Genomic DNA, 20,583 nt, shown 5'->3' on the forward strand with positions numbered 1-20,583 from the left:
GAAGTTAGATACTTCTTAGGTTCATTTAGTCCGTCATATTCGTTCCAAAGATAAGCATATCATCAACATACAAGCACACTAAGACACCATAGTCTTTAGTGAATTTGAGTATATACACTCATCGGCACTATTATTGATGAAACAATTTGACAATATTGATCAATTAAATTTTCATATACACGCTAGAGCTTGCTTAAGTCCATAAAGAAACTTAATCAATTTACATACTTTTCTTTCATTTCCAAGAAGAACAAAACCCTCCGGTTGTTCCATGTAAATCTCCTCATTTAAGTCTCAATTTAAGAAAGTAATTTTAATATCCATTTGATGAACACAAAGATCATAAATGGAAGCTAGAGCAAAAAGAACTCGAATGGAAGTTATACGTGCAAAGAGGATATATGTATCAAATAATATATTCATTCTTTTTGTCTATATCCCTTAACTACAAGCCTGGCTTTAAAAGCTTGAATAGAACCATCGAATGATATTTTCTTCTAAAACCCATTTGCATCCAATAGGTTTTGATCCTTTCTGTAAATCTACTAATACCCAAGTATTATTGGACAAAATTGAGTCTATTTCATCATTCACAGCTTCTTTCCAAAAGAAGCATCTCTAGAAGACATAGCATCATCAAAGCTTCCACCTAATCACTCATTTAACTACAAAAGGGAAATCACATTTTTAAACTGACCTTCCTCGCTCCCACATTTTCTATGTGGGACAAAGAAAAAAACAATCATTTTATTTTAGCAAACAAAATTCCAACAGTGGCGTCCTCACGACGGAGACGCCGACCTTCGCGCCCACCAGGTCGCCGGTGACGCTCCCAAAGTAGTGTTCGGTTGCAGCCACAACAATAGCAGGACCCTCAATGACAACGAGATGGGACTCGTCGGGCCTGGGAAAAGCCCCGTCTCACTCATCTCGCAGATAGGCACGTTGTTTGGGGCAAGGAGGTTCTCTCAAGAATCCTGGTGCCCTTCCCCACACCCCGCCAACCGTCTTGAGCAAGATGAGCTGGCAGCGGCAGCGAGTCTCAGGGCCTGGCACAGTCACGACCAGCCTCGTGGCCTTGCAAGACCCGACCTACTACTTCGTGACTCTGAACGGGATCAGTGTTGGGAGCACCTTCGCCTTTTAGCTCTTCTGGTCTGAGGACATCACGAAGGGGAACATGTTCCTCGACTCGGGACGCCTCAAACTATCGTGCCGAGAGATTTCTGCAACAAGGTTGGAATCGGAGGTGAAGAGAGTGGTGGAATTGACACCCATAGATGACCCTCAGCTGAGGCCGCAGCTGTGCTACGGAGGGACGTTCAGGCAAAGGGGCCGGTGCTGACGGCGCACTTCGACGGCCCAGCCAACGTGGAGTTGAAGCAGACGAGCACGTTCATAGAGGCTAAGGATGGCATATTTTGCTTCGCCATGACTCCCACCGATGGTCCTGGTGGGATAGTCAGTAACTTTGCTCAGACTGATCACTTGGTCGGGTTCGACATCAATAAGAATACTGTTTCTTTCAAGCCAACCGACTGCACCAAGCTATGAACCCTCTTCTTTACATTTTCTCATCCTCCGGATGAATAAATTTACTAGGAGTTTTATCTATCAACATCAAATATTCCATGTGATAAGGGTCGTGATATGGTCAAACGATTGACAAACACCCTATCAAATTTGTTGCTCATAATTAGAAAAATCATACCTGATTCCACAGAATCTCGACCATTTCATTCCTATTCGTTACTTATGAAATTGTTGGCCCTTCTTCATAAGTTATATTATGCAATCCATGTTATGATTTACCTTTGAACCTCCAAGTAAAAAGAAAAAAAAATCTCAACTCACAATTAGTCCATGCAAAATTTACATATGTTGATATATTATAACACGTGAAAGCAAAAACCTATTTTATGAATAGTGAAATTCAATCGATGATGATGCTGTTGTGCTTGTATGCCATCATTAATTCTTTCTTAACGGCTATGTGTGATCGATTTTGTCATGGTGATTGACAAATATGGTTTGCATTTTGAAGTTGACAGAGAGAAGTATTTTGGCATTCTAGATGGGAATTTGTCAGCATACCAAACCGGGATTCGTAACAAAACGCAACAGCGTGTATTATGGTGCTATTAATGGCTAAGGAAAGAATTCCAATTATGCTATCATGACCTCTTTTCACATACGGGCTCGAGCTGCAATGGTCCGCTCATCGAGTCAACCTAAGGACGAAAATGCTTAAAGAATGATGGCACCTGCAACTGCGACTGGAAGGACCGCGACATCCTTTTCTTACACCAGTTTTGTCCTTGATGTTGTACCTCAGAGTCAAGATTTGCCCGAAGACTTTTCTATGACCAGATTCCTGCAGCCACTTTTCACCAACTTTCCAACCTCGGAGAAAAAAGAGGCTAGAGAGAGAGAGAGAGAGAGAGATTCTGCTTGCGTGTATGAAGCGTCGCAGAGGGAGAGGGAGAGGGAGAGGGAAAGAGAGGGGGAGAGAGAGAGATGCGGAAGAAGGAGGTGGTGATATGTGGTGCGGTGGATTTCTTGGGGACCTTTCAGCTGTTGCAGGTTTTGGCGCCGAAGCCATTCGGATTAAGATATTAATCTGCCGCTCACCGCGAGCTTCTTCACCTTTTCTTCAGAAGGGTTTTATTATCAAATGCTTAAATGCTCTTCTTCCCGGCATCGTTACGATCACCATCTTGATGCATTTTCTGATGATATAGACGCAAGGTTTGTATATTTTTGGCCCTTGATAATTATAATAAATAAATAAAAAATCATAGGAAAAAGTGTGGTGGACTTGAGAATTATGAAATTATGAAGCGATTATAGTTTCTACAACAGTTTAGATGATCTTTATTGCTCACACACATTTCGATCGTCTGAAGATTACATGTTTGGAATTCTTTATGCTTGCTCATATGTTCTTTCCATTTACCTGATCCTTTTCTTTGTCATTACTTATCTTTTGTCCTGATTTTCTTTGTGAAGGAATTTCTGATTCCTTGAAACCGGTTCAACACTAAATCGAACCCCTAAACTTGTGCGGAAGACGAACCAGGAAAACACATGCATCACCAATCCTAAGGCACATCACAGAATTAAACATACCTTGTTAGTCACAGATTAAACACTAACGCCGATATGAGGAAGAGAATTTGGCCATGTTCGATCCGATGACGTCAATTCACCTTGAAGGGAAGATGAGTGTCGCCTTGCTTACTATTCTTTCTTTTTGGAAGTGTTTTTGAGGGAGAGAGGGAGGAGGAACGTACGTTAAAACCAAAAGGTACGTTCCTCCCTCTCTTTCCCCTTATATACGTCATCTCCAAAAATAAACGTGTCCCTTCATCATATCCTCTATCCATGGGCCCTAATATTGTAGGCCGGGCTTTTAGGCCCAACATGGGCGGACGAGCATACTTAGGGCCCACACATTAATAATTAAAACCATCATCTCCCACTCGCACATAGTAATGAACAAATCCTCTTTACCTCTTCAACATTCACATTGAATAATCATGACTGAAGATACTTTGAGTACTGTTACCATACATCTGTTAGGAATATATAGCAACTCATAATGGGCATCACACTCGAGTAGACTTAGTATGCAAAGTACCATAGATCGATCGATCACATTTATATCTCTCTTGATCTCTTTTAAACAATGATATATATATTGTATTCACAATTATGATTATCCCAAAGACAGTCATAATTGGTCAACCAATGAATATAAAAACTACAATGTAATTCCCTCCAAATTCGATCTTTCCTTCAAACTCTCAATTTCAATTTAGTTTGCTTTTCTAGAAATATCCCATTAGATCGAATCAACTCATGACCATTAGCAACATCCTAAGATAGCAAACACTAAATAGAAATCTTGAGAATAAGTAAGAGTCATGAGGGCACTCAAATTGAGGAACTCTTTTCCTCAAGAGTCTCACACGGCATTAAAAGTTGAGATCAAACTTTTGCTACTCTTATTGGTCGTCTCATGTATACATAGTATGAAATACGTATTACAGTATTAACTCCTTTCCCATGGAGTGTATGTCTACACCTTCAATACCGTACAGATGATAGTTTAGATATACACAATATCTAACTTAAGTTCACTTATCTACTCATTCACATAATTCATCAGAACTCATATCTAGCATCTTAGACAGATAAAGTAAAATATGTGGGGTATTTTACTTTCGGACATAGTATATATCATGTTCTCATCTTAACACTTAGTTAATGCGACATAAATATTTTAAGCTTGAGCTCTCGATTATCACGTAAATAATAAGCTTAAAAACCGTCTCATCTTTATTTATCACATAGTAAATAGAGGCAATTACCCGTGTGAGTGGGTCAATCTTATATCTGTCCGACATACTTTCTCAACTTAAAGTAATGCATTGAGTATTAAGATGCATAAAGATCAAACAAAGATTCATAGGCATTAATGATAAAAAAAAAAACACAAATTCATTAAATGTGAACACTTCAGGGAAATTACAATATTCAGTACATCAAACTCTACGCAATCCTAGAGATTTTACATGACCACAAAACACATCTCTAGGTATTGGCTTTATCATAGGATCTTCTACCATTCTATGCGTAGATGTACCGTAAGTTCACATCCTTTCATGCAACCATATCTTTGACAAAGTTATACTTGATATCTATATGTTTGGTCTTCCCATGATATTTTGAATCTTTGGTGTACGCTTATAGTGCTTGGCTATCACAGTTAACCAATAATGGATTTGCAGCTTTCTCAATAACACATAAATGATCTAAAAATCTCGTAAGCCAAACTTCTTCTTATACCGCTACCGATAATGCCACGAACTCAGCTTCCATTGTGGACAATGCTATACACGTTGCTTTTACCGCTCCATGATATGGCGCCATTATTCAAGAAAAGCAAATCCGGAGATAGATTTTCTTTCATATAAATCTCCTCCCAATCAGCATCTAAATAGCCTTCAAGTCGCGTATCATTTTTAATTCAGCTTGTAATCAGCGGCCTCGAGATACCTCGGTATTCTTTTAACGGCTTTCCAATGTACTTGACCTGGATTGGATTGGTATCTACTCACCATTCCAACTGCAAACATATGTCAGGTCTTGTACACATCATAGCGTACATCAAGCTCCCAACAGCACTAGCATAAGGAACATATTTCATTTGTTCCTTCTCTTGTGGAGTCATTGGACACGCTTATGGCTCAATCCTTCACCTTTTGCAATAGGAGTGTCTACGGGTTTACAATCTTGCATACGAAATCGCTCTATAACCTTATTTATATATGTTTCTTATGAAAGAAATAGCGATCTCTTCGAACGATCTCTTGAAATCTTAACTCCAAGAATGTATGCAACCCCACCCATATCCTTCATCTCAAAGTTGGAAAACAACCAACTCTTAATGATTAACAAACTCCATATTACTTCCGGCAATTAGTATATCATCAACATATAATAATATGTTCACAAATTAATCTTTGATCTTTTGATATATACACAATGATCATCATCTATCATTGTAAAATCATATGCCATTATAGCATTATGAAAACGTATATACCATTGTCTTGACGATCGCTTAAGGTCATATATCGACCTCAAAAGTCGTCATACATTTTTTCTTGGCCTTTCATTATGAAACCAACAGGTTGTTCCATATATATTTCTTCCTCTAATTCTCCATTGAGAAAAGCAGTCTTACATCCATTTGATGTAACTCAAGATCCATACTAGCCACTATTGCTTAATAATGCGAATCGAGGTAAATCCCATTACGTGATAAAATGTTTCTTCATAATCAATCCCTTCCTATTGATTATACCATTCACCAAAAGACGAGCCTTATGTCTTTCTATCGAGCCATCAGCGCTTTATTTTGAAAACTCACTTGTTCCCAATAGTTTCACGTTCTTTTGGAAGATCAACCAATTTCCAAAATTGGTTTGACTTCATTGACTCAATCTCCTCTTCCATTGCATGAATCCATTTTTCCTTCTTAGGGCAATTTAGAGCCTCATTAATATTTCTCGGCTCATCTTGATCTTGCGGAGCAATCATAAAAGTTTTCCCTTCAATGTCAAAACGTCGACGGGGAATACTTTTGCGACTTGTTCGCCGTATGGGAGATTGTACACTTTGCACATCATTCCCCATTATGCTCCCACTAGGATTAGATAATGATGATGTCGTCTCATCACGTGGTTGTAATTGAGAATGAGTAATTTAATTCATCACTTCTCATATTATTCCCACTTGGACGAACTCCACTAATATCATTATCTTGATCCAAGGTTTCAAATAGGGAGTAATTTTCCCCTATTTCGCCCTTCTTAGGAAATTCATCCTCTAAGAATGTAACATCCCGTGATTCAAATTCAGTTATACTCCCACTTTCCTGCTCACTTATGAACACATACCCTTTCGAGTGTTCGGAGTATCTTATGAAAATACTCTTCTTTCCTCTAGGACCCAATTTCCCAAACTTGTGAGAGGGCTCATGAGAATAGGCAACACAACCCCATGGCTTAAGAAAACTTAAGTCTGGTTTTCTACATGTTCATAACTCATATGGAGTGGAAGTAATTGATTTGGAAGGCACTCGGTTAAGTATATAGGCAGCAGTTAACAACACATCACTCCAAAAAGTGATAAGTAAGTTAGCATGCGCCATCATGGACCTAACCATTTCCAATAGGGTTGTTTCGCTTTTACAACACCATTTTGTTGAGGAGTATATGGAATAGACAACGGTCTTTCTATTCTTTTCATCACATAATTTTCTAAACTCATCGTATAAATATTCTCGACCTCGATCGGATCTTAATACTTTTATTTTCTTGTTTAATTGATTTTCTATCAAGTTCATAAACCCTTTGAAATAACTTAACGCTTCAGATTTATGAGAAATCAAATAGACATATCCGAATCGAGTATTATCATCTATAAAAGTGATGAAATAAATAGACACATGCCTTCCTCTCACATTCATTGAACCACGACGTCAAAATGGATTAAATGCAGAGGAAATTCAGTTCTTTACCTTTTCCAAATGGTTTCCTTGTCGTTTCCCTATTAGGCAATGCTCACATATGGGCAAATCGACTTTTCAATATTGCCCAACAAGCCCTCTTTGGCTAGTCTATTCATACGTTGTTGCCAATATGACCAAGTCTAGCATGCCACACATTCATATCATTATATATGAATTAGGAGACGTGAGAAGGCAATAACAAACATTTGCATTAACATAGTCAATATCTAATACAATGAAACCATCCAGAAAATAACCACAACTATAGAAATTTGTATCCAAAACAAATCCATACATTTATTATGGAAGTTCATATTAAAACCTAGCTTGACCAATACTAAAATAGACACTAAATTCAACGAATCTCCCGAGCATACAATATATCATGTAGGAATAAAGTGCATCCACCACGCATGTTCGGTTGACATGTATCAATTCCTTTACTTCAACTCGGAGTTATTTCCACATAGATCCACTTAGTTCCAGCTTGGTACTCGTTGGAATTCCACGAAGGATTCTCTATCCTTCGCTACATGGTCTGTCGCTCCCGAATCCACAGCCCACAAAGGACTAGACTTAGTTAAGAATATAGAACTCGACACATAAGCAAAGTTCTGAAAGGTACAAGGGGCGTATACCTTCTTTGGCTCACGACGCGAGCATAGTGACCCTTCTTGTCACAATTGTAACACTTCACCCTTGTAAGCTTCTTCATTCGAGGACGCTTTCCTCTTTCATGTTCGTTGCTTAGGTTTCTTCCTTGAAGGACTTGCTTCCTTGCCTTTCCCTTTATCGAACCGCTTAGGACGTTTGCGCTTGTAGCTCAAGCTCCATGTGAGCTAGAATCAGCAAGATAGATTTCAGCTACGGCTTAACCGCCAAGAGGCGGTCCTCTTCCACTCAAGATGACGCACCGCATCCTCAAAAGTTTTGATATTCTCATTATGAGTCGGTGCACCTTCATATGCTCCCAACTCGAGGCAAGGAACGAATCACCGTTGCACTTGCTGTTCATCGGTCGGGACATGGCCAGCATCTTTCACTCATGAATCATGTTTGACATCTTTCTAAGATGTTGCTTCATGGTCTCGACCATGAGGCTTCTTATAAGAGTCAAACCTAATAGTGAGTTGTCTTAGTCTAGTCACCGAAGTATGACCAAACCTTGCTGCCAACGCTTCCCACATTTCCTTGGCATCCTCAAACGCCTAAACTCTCGCATGATGTCATTTTCCATGCTACTCGGTAATGTAATGCGAGCAAAGAGTTCTTTCTTTTCCATGCAACAAATGCTTCCTTATCTCTCTTGGTGTGCAATGTTTCCTTCTTCGGGTTCTACCATGGTTAGGTTAAGAGCTTCTAGTGCCTCTTGCTCTTCTAGCACATATTGGATTTTCATGTGCCATATTTCATAGTTATCGCCATTGAGCTTTTCACCTTGTTCAGCTCGGCAACTATGCTCTTTGTGGCTAAAGCTATTGATCGAACACATCGGACATATATGCACGAATTATTCATGCCTATCATTTATGCATCCATTTCGCAAGACCCATCATATTAATGAACAATTTCAAGTAAGGTTTTAGAATCAAAAGGTCACTATGTTTCCAATCATCCTCCAAAAATTTATAATTGTCTTATGCAAAATAAATTCTATGAAGTTACAAAAACTTCTATGAACTACCCACAGCAGTTAACAATAATAGAAAGCAAATAATATTTGACATCCGATAGAATAATAATGCTTTCACATAATACAACTAACATATTAGTTGACAATAACTAGGTAGAAAACATTACATAAGATGTCCACAAAGCACACTAAACAAAGACCAGCCAATACATCTAACACTAAGTTAGTACACTAACTGGGAAAGATCCTCTTTGTTCAATTTCTTGATCTTTTCCTTATAACAATCCAGTAATAATCATCTATAAAATCCATCACAATTTTCCTATATGAAGCGGCTTTGTTGACATCTCATATGCGATTCAACACTCCTTGTCATTCTGGTGGAAGAGTGTTCATGAAAAATCGCACCATCTCGTATGACATGGGACAACAATTCCATATAACATTTTGAATTTTCCCGTTGACTTCAAGAACATGATCTATTAAGTCACCACTCTCCCATCGATGATCACTCAGCTCACTATCAACTTAAAGCCTTTCCTTTTGTTCATCGGAATTACACAAACAGGTGTGGCAACCTAAGGGGAGGCATTATTCCTGCAGTAAATGCAGAACAAATAAGGGATCACATATAATCCACATAGACTTAATTGAAAAAGAAACACATTATTTTCCCCTTTTTTGTTTGGGTCAACGGTTAAAGTCAACAGTCAACGGTCAACGGTTGCCGGGTCGAGGTCAACGAGCGGTCGGACCTGGCCGGGCCTGGGTCGACGAACCGACCCGGCACGGCGGTATGCATGCAAACCGACGCCACGATGACATCGTGCCTGCCATGCGCTCCTCGCACGCGCCTATCGACAGTACCCCCGCGCACCTGGGCGCCGCACGTGCGCGCTGCCGACCCCGCGCATGCACGCACGTGCGCTGCCGATCGTGCGTGCTCCAGCCCACGCAGCGTGTCCGGCCTTTGGCGCTTGCCCACCCGCTGCACCTGCCTCTCGACGAGACCTTCCATTCAACTTACTCGTAAATGGATTTTGACTTACTTTAAACCTGAAAATGGATGAACAATGCTCAGTGTCGGATTTTTCCGCCTCGATCAGTGTCGGCCAATTAATTTCACAAAATTAATAATAAATCATCCATAAACACAGGGGTCAGAAAACATGGAAAAGAATCGGGAAACAAGTTTACCTTGAAGGGAAGATGAGTGTCGCCGATTTGAGCAAGAGAATTTGGCCATGTCTTTATATAAGTCCCCTCAAAAATAAAACTGCTCTTCATCATATCCTTTTATCCATTTACCTAATATTATAAAGTCAGACTCAACACAAGGATCGGGCCAATTCTAGGCCCATCACATTAATAATTAAAACCATCACTTTGTTTTGGGGTTTTTTCTACCTTTTGCTTTTACCCTTTGTCATTTAATAGGACCTCCTTTTCTAGGTTTGCTTCTCAATTCTGTTCTCCACGATTAGAACGATTAAGAGAAGCATGGTGGAGATCTTGTTATGATTCCTGCTGCTGATGTACTGTTTCACTTTCGGCTTCGTACTTCCGATTTGTCATCCTAGAGTTCTCTAATAAGGAAAATGTAAATGAAAATATTAATGTCCCCAATCGATCAATGGAGTCTTTTAACTCTTTTGATCCAAGTAATTTCAGGTTTAGGGTTCCCATTCGTCGTGGACTAATTTTTCAGCGGTGCTTTGCATGCTGGAGTCCTAATAAGATACTTGGACACATGGAAGATTGTATTTTGACCTTGCCAGTACTGTTCGTTTCAAGTCATTCAATCATCCTCCGAATGAATTAACTTACTAAAAACTTATTTATCAAGTTTATAAATCTTCCGTGTGATAAGTGTCGTGATCTCGATCAAGTGCCAAAAACGCCCTGACATGGACACAGTCAGCATACTTCCTGAACCCTATCTACTTTCTTTTCTTTTTCTTTTTGGCTCATAATCAGGAAAACTGTATCGACTCTATAGATCTCAAACATTTAACTCCTTGCAAATGCTATTCTAGGCCGTTCTTCAGAAATTTATGATTCTAGTCTATGCTACGATCTAGCTTCGAACGTCCGAAGGAAGGAAAGAAAATTCTTAACTCAAAAATAGTAAATCCATACAATTTATCTTTGTTGATATTATAAAACACGTGAAAAAAGCAACTTATTTATTCAAATGAAATTTTGAGATGATTAGTGAATTTAATCAGACAATTAGACGCATCTCAATTCAAATTTCTTTTTAAAGACGATGATCATCTAATTATCTCTTTAGCAAATCATAAATGTCACCGAGCTTGTCGTGGCAATTGACAATCATGTTTTGCATTTTGAAGTAGATGAAAGAGAAGAAGTGCTGTCGCATTCAAGATGGGAATTTGTCAACATACCATATCGCAATTCGCGACAAAATGCAACATTTTTTTTTTTCGGTACTATTAGTAGCTAAGAATAATTTCTATGATACTATCACAAACTTTTTTTATGTAAGGAAAAAGTTACAAAAATCTCAAATTTTACTGGAGAACATATATTTACCCTAAATTATTTTTTAAGATACCAAATATCCTAAACTTTGCTCACCACACGCATTCATTCCAAACTTTTTCTACAATATCAAAATCCTAAACCTTTTTTGCAACCAAAATTTTGAGACAACCGTACATAAATAAAAGTTTGGACAAATATATTATATTATATTATATGTTGTAAGTCAAATGTGTCACATGGAAGATAAATTGCTTTTCATATGATCTCCTCGGGTTTACGCGGACCGCGACAGCGGGCGGTTCCCAGGTCACCAAAAAAAAAAAAAAAAAGAGTGGAGATATGGCTGTCATGAATGAAGTTTTTGGGGTTTTGATTGCTTTTTTCTTTTATTAATCATGAGAACCTAATAGCTAAGGGGTGGTCCCACTTGTCAAGTCGCCTAAGGACGAAGCAAGAAAATGCGCAACCTGCGACTGGGGACGACCGAGTGCAGGGACGACCTTACCGTAGCCAATACCAGATAAATGTCACCGGATTCTCTGTACACTGTGGATAGCTCAAGACTTCATGTGACGAGATTCCCGCCTGCCACTTTCACCAACTTTACAATTCTCGTGAAAAAAGAGACCAACGAGAGAGCGTCAGATTGTGCTTGCGTGTTTGAAGCATTAGAGAGAGAGAGAGAGAGAGAGAGAGAGAGAGAGAGAGATGGAGACGAAGGTGGTGCTGATATGTGGTTTAGTGGGTTTTCTGGGGCTTCTCTCAGCGGCTACGGGTTGGTGCAGAAGCCACTCGATCAAGGTACTGATCCGTCCCTCATTGCTCTGAGCTTTTCTCTTTTTTTCCAACAGGGTTCTGTTCGGATGCCTAGATAGTTTTCTTCCTCCGCATCGCCGTGATCATTATGTTAATGCGTTTCTCGGTGATGGTAAGCAAGGTATTTTCTGGTCCTTTGTAGAAATGTCAGGAACGAGCCTGATGCACTGAGAATTTTGAGATCATCAAGCGATTGTTGTTTCTACAACAGTTTTGGTGGATCTTTTCGTGCTCGCACACGCTTTAAGTGCTTAAAGATTACAGCTTTGGAATTCTATTTGTTTGCCCATGTTCTTTTTTGATTTACGTGTTCCTTTTCTTTGTCATTACTTGGATTTTTCCTGATTTCTTGTTTCTGTTGGGTTTTTTTCCCTTGGCTTTACCCCTTGCCATTTAATAGGACTCTTTCTGGGTTTGTTTTTCAATCTGTTCCTAATGATTTAGAAAAACTTGAGAAAAGCGTGCGGAATAGTTTGTAATCGATTAGTGCTATGAATGTACTATTTCACTCAGATTGCAATTTCTTGGTTTTGATCTTCCTGAGTTCTCAAAAAGTAAAAATGCAGATGAAAGCACTGTTTTACTGTTCAGTCTCTTCAACCGATTACTGTAGTCTTTTAACTCTTTGATCCCAGTAATTGCAGTCTCTTAAGCACTGTCGCCTTGTTCAGTCTCTTCAATCAATTACTGGAGTCTCTTAACTCTTTTGATCCCCGTAATTTTAGGTTTAGGTCACATTTGGCCTGGATTAATTTTTCAGCAGTGCTTTGCAAATAAAGAATGAGCCTATCTGCTGGAATACCTGCAGTTCTGCTTAATTGCAGAGCCTTTCTTTATTGTGAAACAAAATTTCTTGTCAAGAAAATGCCTTTCTGGAAGCACAATTTTCCTCAATGTTTCTGTATACATGACAGTACATTGAGAATTTGCTCACTCGCTGAGCAAAAGGCAGTAATCCATGAAACAACAAATGCTTTAGGTAAAAAATCAAAGGAGGTTAATTGGGGCAAAGGGAATGCTTCAGCTGCTAAATACAAAGAAGTCCTACAACCTTTCAAGAAAGTCCAGCCTAGAAAAATACAGCAGCTAAATACAGCATGACTATCTTTTAGGCTGTTTTTAGTGCTATGTGGATTTATCCGGTAAAAGAAAGTTCTACTAACTAACTTGTAAATTTAAAAGTTGCACACTCTCTGCCTATATCTTATAGCAACAACTATCATAAGAAATTTATGGTACTTTTTAAGTTGATCTTGTGAGCCTAGAAGTTGGAGAGACATGAAATTGGCATATTTTAAGACCTTGCGACCTCATCTCTTCACAAGAATCGAAACCAGTTTGTTAGTTATTGAAGGTCTGATAATTGGAATTCCATGCATTTTTAGTATAGCTCTTAGATGAACTTCCTAGGCCAAACATTAAGCACATCTAAGCCAAACATTACTACTTGCTAAAACAAGATGAGAAGCCTAGATTAGTGTCAAAAGATAACAACAAAGAATCACCTACAAGTAGCCTTTACCTTTGGTAAATGAAGGAAGAACATGCCTTATGGTTTGGATTAAATGAAATCTGTGCTTCTCTTGCTTGGTATTTTGCGCGGAGCCATAACGGAATTCGATTTTTGTCTTCAATGCTGAAGTTTGCAATTGATGGAAAACACAAGTTGAAGGATCTTCAAAGAGTGTTCCCATTTTATAGAGGAGCTCAGAGATTATCTTATTGCACAATTGTTAACATAGACAGACGATGAGATTTTAGGTGCTCATGGTGCAACTTTATAACTAAAGGGTGGCAACTAGAATCTAGGTCCAACCGTGGGCATGAGTCCTGGACAAGTTTGGACCATGTATTGCAATTTACCCTAGCTTCTATCAATTGTGATTGGCAAGAGCACACTTGATATAAAGTATATTGAGTATTGGAATGCGAAGTGCCACCTGTACAGTAATGTTTAACCTTTTTTGCAACCAAAATGGATTGATCAATGGATCTTCTATGCCATCATTCTCTGTGAGTCTTTGTCCATCCTATGCTTTAACACAGATCAGCATCCTCATGACTTATCACCAGAGGGTGAGTCTTTTGCGTATAAACTCTGCGAATTAATGAAGTCCCAGCGTTGCAATTTCCATGCATGTGGAATTTGGTCTGTATATAGCATACCCGAGTATGAAACTTTACTGTGTGCATACACATGCATGCAAAACGTTGTCTTTATTCTTATTTCTCAAATAATTGATAGTTGCTTACCAAAACTGAGAAAAATGATCAATAGCTATTCCATTAATCAGGGTTCGAAGTGCATGTCACAACTCCTACGCAATGTGCCTATCCCTGGACTCCAGCTCTGCCTCTTGGGTTAACTTCCGCTGTGGCTCTTATGATAGCTCAAGTAATTATCAACGTGGCAACCGTTGCATTTGCTGCAGAAAGAACCCAACCATCAAATTCTAACTGGACCATGGCACTGGTCTTCTTCGTTGTTTCCTGGTAATTTTCACTGAAATTCAGGGATTCAAATCCGTTCAGTCCTCCTTTATTGCCTTTGCATGAGTTTCCTTACAAGAGCTGTATGGGAAATTCAAAACATGATGTCATAGATTGGCTTCTCACCTTGTGGAATATTGAAGTGTTTTTACAGTCTATTTAATCTTATATGCTGTGAAAACAATGACTTCACGTGATTTTTGGTGCGGCTTGCTACATTCTACTTTTTCCTCCAGTCTGTCTATTCAATTGCACTAGATGGATCCTGAGTGTGGCATAACTGCAATTGCCTGGCTAATTAATAGTTTAATGACATTAAACATGCTTAGAAGGGTAATGAAACCAATTCCTCGACATCTTAGGAGCTTTAAGCTGACTCAGATAATCCTTTCTGTGGCTCAACTCACTGGACCAGGCACTGGTCTTCTTCATTTTTTGCTGGTACTCACTGGAAAATCCAGGGAACCAAATCCATGTAGTACTCCTTTATTGCCTTTGGCATGAGTTTACTTACAATATTGATATGTGGAATTCAAACATTATGTCATTGATTTGATTGGCTTCTCACTTTGTGTAGTATTGAAGTGTTCTACAGTCTATTTCATATGTCTCTGGAAAGCAATAACTTCATGTGATTTTTTGTCGTGGCTTGCTATGTTCTACTTTTTCCTTCAGTCTATTAGCAATCAGGAAGACTAACGGATATCCCTAAGTAGTGGTATGACTACAATTGCCTGGACTCTTTGATGACATTAAACATGCTTAGAAGGTATTGAAACTAATTCCTTGACAAAATTCTCAGAGCTTTAAGCTGGCTAGATAATCCTTGGTATGGCTCAGCTATTAGCTTTAAAAATAGGTCAGAGGTGTATATAAGAAGTGTGAGGATAGAGGGTTCTGAAGAATGTTGTTAGTTATTAAGCATGCTTTTATTTTTCACCTCTCTCTATCCTCCGAAGTCCTGGATCAAACATAGATATTTTCTGTTCCTATTTCTCCATTGAGGGAAAGGAGGGCAGAGTAGATTTCCTTTATGAGTCTACTGTAGATAATCGCTGGATAGATGTGGGAAGATAATAATTTTATGCATAAATTAGATAAAGTCTAGTAGATTTCATGTTCATGTCCAGATTTATTTCGAAAGGCTAAACAGACCACGCTCCTCCCAGAGGAGTGGAATTGGATGCCGCTCTCACAGGTCTTTTTTCTCGTGGTAAATGACTAATGACACCATGCATCTACCAGTTGACTTCAATGCATAAACTAGATGTGGGGAAGATAATAATTTTATGCATAAATTAGATGGTCTAGTAGATTTGATAGTCATGTCCAGATTTATATTGAAGTAAAGGCTAAACAGACCCTCCTCCAGAGGAATGGAATTGAATGCCGCTCCCACAGGTCTTTTTTCTTGCGGTAAATGACTAATGATGCCATGCATCTACTGGTCTACTTTAATTGAAGTTTGGACATATCTTGCAAATTTGAAAGGTGGAGTGTTTGGAAATGCTGTTGTTGGTCTTCGGGTGTTTGCATTCACAGTATACAAATCCCATTGACTGAAGGGCTGATAGATATATTTTATGTCCTGTGTAATGCAGGTTCACATTTATCATAGCGTTTCTTCTGTTACTTACGGTGCTGCACTCAATGATCAACATGGTGAAGATAGCATATATTTTGGTAACTACTACTGCTATGTTGTCAAACCAGGTGTCTTTGCCGGAGGTGCTGTCCTATCACTTGCTAGTGTTTCCTAGGGATTTTATACTATCTCTCCCTAGTTCGGGCAAAGGATGATAATGGGCGGCTATGGGGTGCCTCTGCTCCTAATCAAGGTGTTGGAGGCATTGCTATGGGACAACCCCAGATTCCACCAGAGCACTCAGGGACCTGTTTTCGTACACGAAGATACATACATGCGACGGCAATTCACTTGATCCGCAATTATTAGCTTTGACTTGATGGACACTTGGGGTTTGCTCTAGAATTTAGCCAATCTTCTCAAAATTTTACTGAAGGCAGATTTGTATTTCCCATCTACTTTCCCAATAGAACTTTATATTCTCTGCTGGGCAACGTTATTCACTAGTTACTTACTGTAAATATTGGGGTGGTACTATGTATAAATTTTGCTGGTTCTGTGTTTGGTGGCTAGCAATCAATTGTTGGGGAACAAAAAAAGATTGAACATGACGAGTATGTCTGATTGTTTGCTCTAAAAGAGGAAGAGGACAATAGTCAAAATTTTAGTTCACAAGAAATATACATCGCAGGTCACGCATCATTGCTATGGGGACAACCCCAGATTCCACCACAGAGCACTCAGGGACCTATTTTCGTACATGCGACGGCAATTCACTTGATCCGCAATTATTAGCTTTGACTTGATGGACACTTGGGGGTTTGCTCTAGAATTTAGGCCAATCTTCTCAAAATTATACTTAAGGCAGATTTGTATTTCCCATCTACTTCCCAATAGAACTTTATATTTCTCTGCTGGGCAACGTTATTCACTAGTTGCTGTAAATATTGGGGTGGTACTATGTATAAATTTTGCTGGTTCTGTGTTTGGTGGCTAGCAATCAATTGTTAGGGAACAAAAAGATTGAAACATTATGGTTGACATTAGTTTGACTATAAAAATGCAAATATACACTCGGGAACACTCACGGGCAACCGCTACAAAAACAGATTGTTTGCTCTAAAAGAGGAGTGACAATAGTCAAAATTTTAGTTCACAAAAATATACATGGCAGGTCACGCATCAGTGACTACATCCATTGGAAAAAAAAAATTATGGTTGACATTAGTTTGACTATATAAAATGTACAAATATACACTTGGGAACACTCACGGCAACTGCTACTATGGTTTTGTATAGGCGCATATTTTGTCTTCAACTATTCGCAATACTTGTTCAATGTGGCGGTCTTCTTGACTTGTGAATCCCATTGTTTGGCATTCTGAAGATCAAAACGATAGACATAACCAGCAAAGATGACTTTTCATTTAGCGAATGCGATTCAAGTGAGCAAAAGGCTCCGGATTAGCTTTTGAGCTGGTTTAGCCACTTCTGAACACCAAACACATTCCAAAACCTCAGTGTTTCATCCCCTGCCGCTGATGCTACAGTGCAACCATCCGACTCTGACAGGAAAGAGAAAATGTTACTACTTGAGGATCTAAAATCTTATCAGAAAGTAGCGAATGCAGAAATGCAATTTAAGTGAGCCAGAAAGTAGAATTTGCAAAGGTACCTGGGCCATGAATAGCACTCTGGAAGTATGGCCAGTCAGCTCTGCAATCTTTACCATTGAAGGTACTTCCAAAGGGTGAGCTGATTCTGAGTGAATCCATGAGAGCTAAGCAACCTCTCTCTCGTTCTTGTTCCATAGCAGAGAACAGACCTGGAACCTGTATCCACAGAGTTCAAGCACGCACCAGTGTGGGTGTTCCAAAACTTAATGGTCCGATCACCTCCCACCTCCACCGGAAGCCAGCAAATTCCCCTGAAAGGACACCAGGCAAGGGCTTTAACAGCGGCAGTGTGCTCTTCAAGGCGGTGAAGCCACTGAGTGGGTGAATTGGAAGATGCCGTGGACCTGTCCCAGATGTGGAGGATGTTATCGTTCCCTCCACTAGCTAATTGCCCTGATGCCGACCATTTCAACCCACAAACCTCCTGGGTGTGACCCCTGTAGGTGTCGACAATGTGAGATCTCACTCACATCATTATTGACGATCAGTCCATCCATTCCTCCCGTTGTAAGGATGTGATTGTTCCATGCCAGAGACCCAACCCGAGATCTGTGGCCGCCTCTCAAAGTCCTTAGCTGCAATAAATTTCAACCAAATTGGGACAACAACTAATCAGGCAGGTTTCATGAGATGATTACACACAAAATTTCATGGTGAGAAGAACACTGACCAGTCTATTATCAGCAGAATCCCATAGCTGTACATCAGAATTGTTCAAGCCGACAGCAATGTGGCGACCATCTGGGGCCCAGCTGACACTGGTTACAGGGCCAGTTTCGTCGTCGATCGTGACAAGTTCTGAGGTAGAGCCATCCGAAGCATTCCAGAGATAAACTGTATTCCCAAAGCAATTGAGTACATTGCTGCTTCCCCAGTCCAACAAGTTGAGGTAGTAGTCGTCCAAAAGGTCAGAGCATCCAGTGTCCTCTCCGAGGTCTGTTAATGAGGTCAACGATGTTAAGCTTGATGGCCACCTCATGAGAAACAGATGACAAAGATACCGAAAATTCAAAAATATTCTCACCTGAGGAATGTATCGGCGGGTTTTTGTTGGCTTGGCTGGCTGAGCAGAAGTGAGTTCATGCGGAATCAACTCCACGGGGGTCGGGGGTTTGTTCTTGAAAGCCAGGATTCGAGTCCGGTTCATGTTGAGCGTTTCCGCCAGTTGCTTCCGGTAGGCTTCTCTTGAGGGGGAACTCACCGCCGGATTCTCCTTCCCCTTCCTCCCTTCGGTCAGCATGTAGTGCGCATAATCGAAATCCATGGCTGAGCGATTGGGTATAAATCTGTCCAGCTGTTGTCACAACGAAAGAACAAAACTTTATCAACGATTCACTGATCAAATATGTAGACTAATAACGAAAAAGATCAGGGCTCATTCTTGAAATCGATTACCCGACGCCCATCCAATACCGACACAAAACCCTCCAAAATATCATTCGAACGTATGATTATGATTTGCACATGAAGATGAATGTATCTTCCTTACGTTTTCCCGAGAATTCTCCTCTGCAGAAACTGTTCTTGAAGCGGGGAACGGGATTGCGTCTTCATATTCGATGAAGAGTGCGCAGATCCTGCATCCATACTACACAAACACCAAAAAAAGGGAAGCACAAGAAAGGCGATATGCAGAAAATTAACGGGGAAATAAAAACGAAAACGAAAATCCGGCTATTCGAGTTACGCAACGGTGGCGGAGGAAAGTTCTTGCGAATGGAGCGAGAGATAGAAACCTCGCAAAAGAATATAAAAATAAAAGGAGGAACCCTGCAACACAAACAAGGTGATTCGAGACAAAAATCAGATCTTTAAGTAAAGAGACACGGAGACGCGAGATCTTCGCGAGAGCCCTGGCAAAATGCGATCAAGAGACTGCGCTTCACAATTCAAGCGCCTGCAGAGAGCCGATCCGCAGGCAATCACAGAGAGAGAGAGAGAGATGATATTGGGTGAATTGTGGGGCAGATGAAGGGGGTTCTATACCAATCGATCGGTGAAGACGAACTAGGGTTTTTCTTCCTGATCCTCGTCCAAAATCCAGGCGGCGTGTCGAGGCCTTTGAACGCTTCCAACGGCTATGTTTTCAAATAGCCGTTGAATAGTTCGTTTGACGAAAAGGCCCTCCCTTCGCTATACTGTATTTGTCCCTGGTTCGCTATGCTTTTATTTATTATCCCTCGAGTCTTTTTTCTTTTTCTTTTTCTTTTTTTTTTTTTTTTTGGTCGGTTCACTCGAGTCTTGTTACTCTGCAAATAATCCTAGCGGAACATGTCAAAAACGAAAATAAGAATCTTCTATCTAAATAGAGTTGTTCTTTCAATTTTTTGTTTTTTTTGTTTTTTTTTAGATACTAGCAAAGATAATTAGAAGTTGATTCAATAATGCCAATTGATTCTTTACGATTAGAAATTTTGAGCATACCATTATAATAAATATATGTACTCTTTGTGGAAAATATTTTTATTTCAAATTAATATTAAAAGTTTCATTTCAGCGCCCCCTAAATATTCTAAATGCTTTGTCCAAATATCATCTTTCATAACCCTTTTTTTTAGAAGCACTTGCTATCAAGATATATAATTCTTCTAGAAAGAGAAAAATGTCGCTCTTCGCTACCTTAATAAGGAGGATGCTATATTACTCGAACAAAGAATTCTAGTTCTCCCAACCCAAGCGCAATTCTAGAAACTCATGCTCTATTGTTCCGTCAAAGAGTTATAAAGTTGCAGTATAAAATCACCCGATAATAAGTCAATTTAAGCAATGACCAAATCAAATGTAATTGTTCGAT

At 39.6% G+C, this 20,583-nt stretch overlaps 2 pseudogenes; one reads left to right on the forward strand and one right to left on the reverse strand.

Moving 5' to 3' along the window:
- Positions 1 to 14,343: 14,343 nt before the first annotated feature.
- On the forward strand, positions 14,344 to 16,500 carry LOC120291556 (annotated as a pseudogene).
- A 777-nt stretch (positions 16,501 to 17,277) lies between these two features.
- On the reverse strand, positions 17,278 to 19,749 carry LOC120290945 (annotated as a pseudogene).
- Positions 19,750 to 20,583: the final 834 nt, after the last annotated feature.

Source organism: Eucalyptus grandis, chromosome 1 (genome assembly GCF_016545825.1).
Source record: "Eucalyptus grandis isolate ANBG69807.140 chromosome 1, ASM1654582v1, whole genome shotgun sequence".
Classification (NCBI taxonomy): Eukaryota; Viridiplantae; Streptophyta; class Magnoliopsida; order Myrtales; family Myrtaceae; genus Eucalyptus; species Eucalyptus grandis.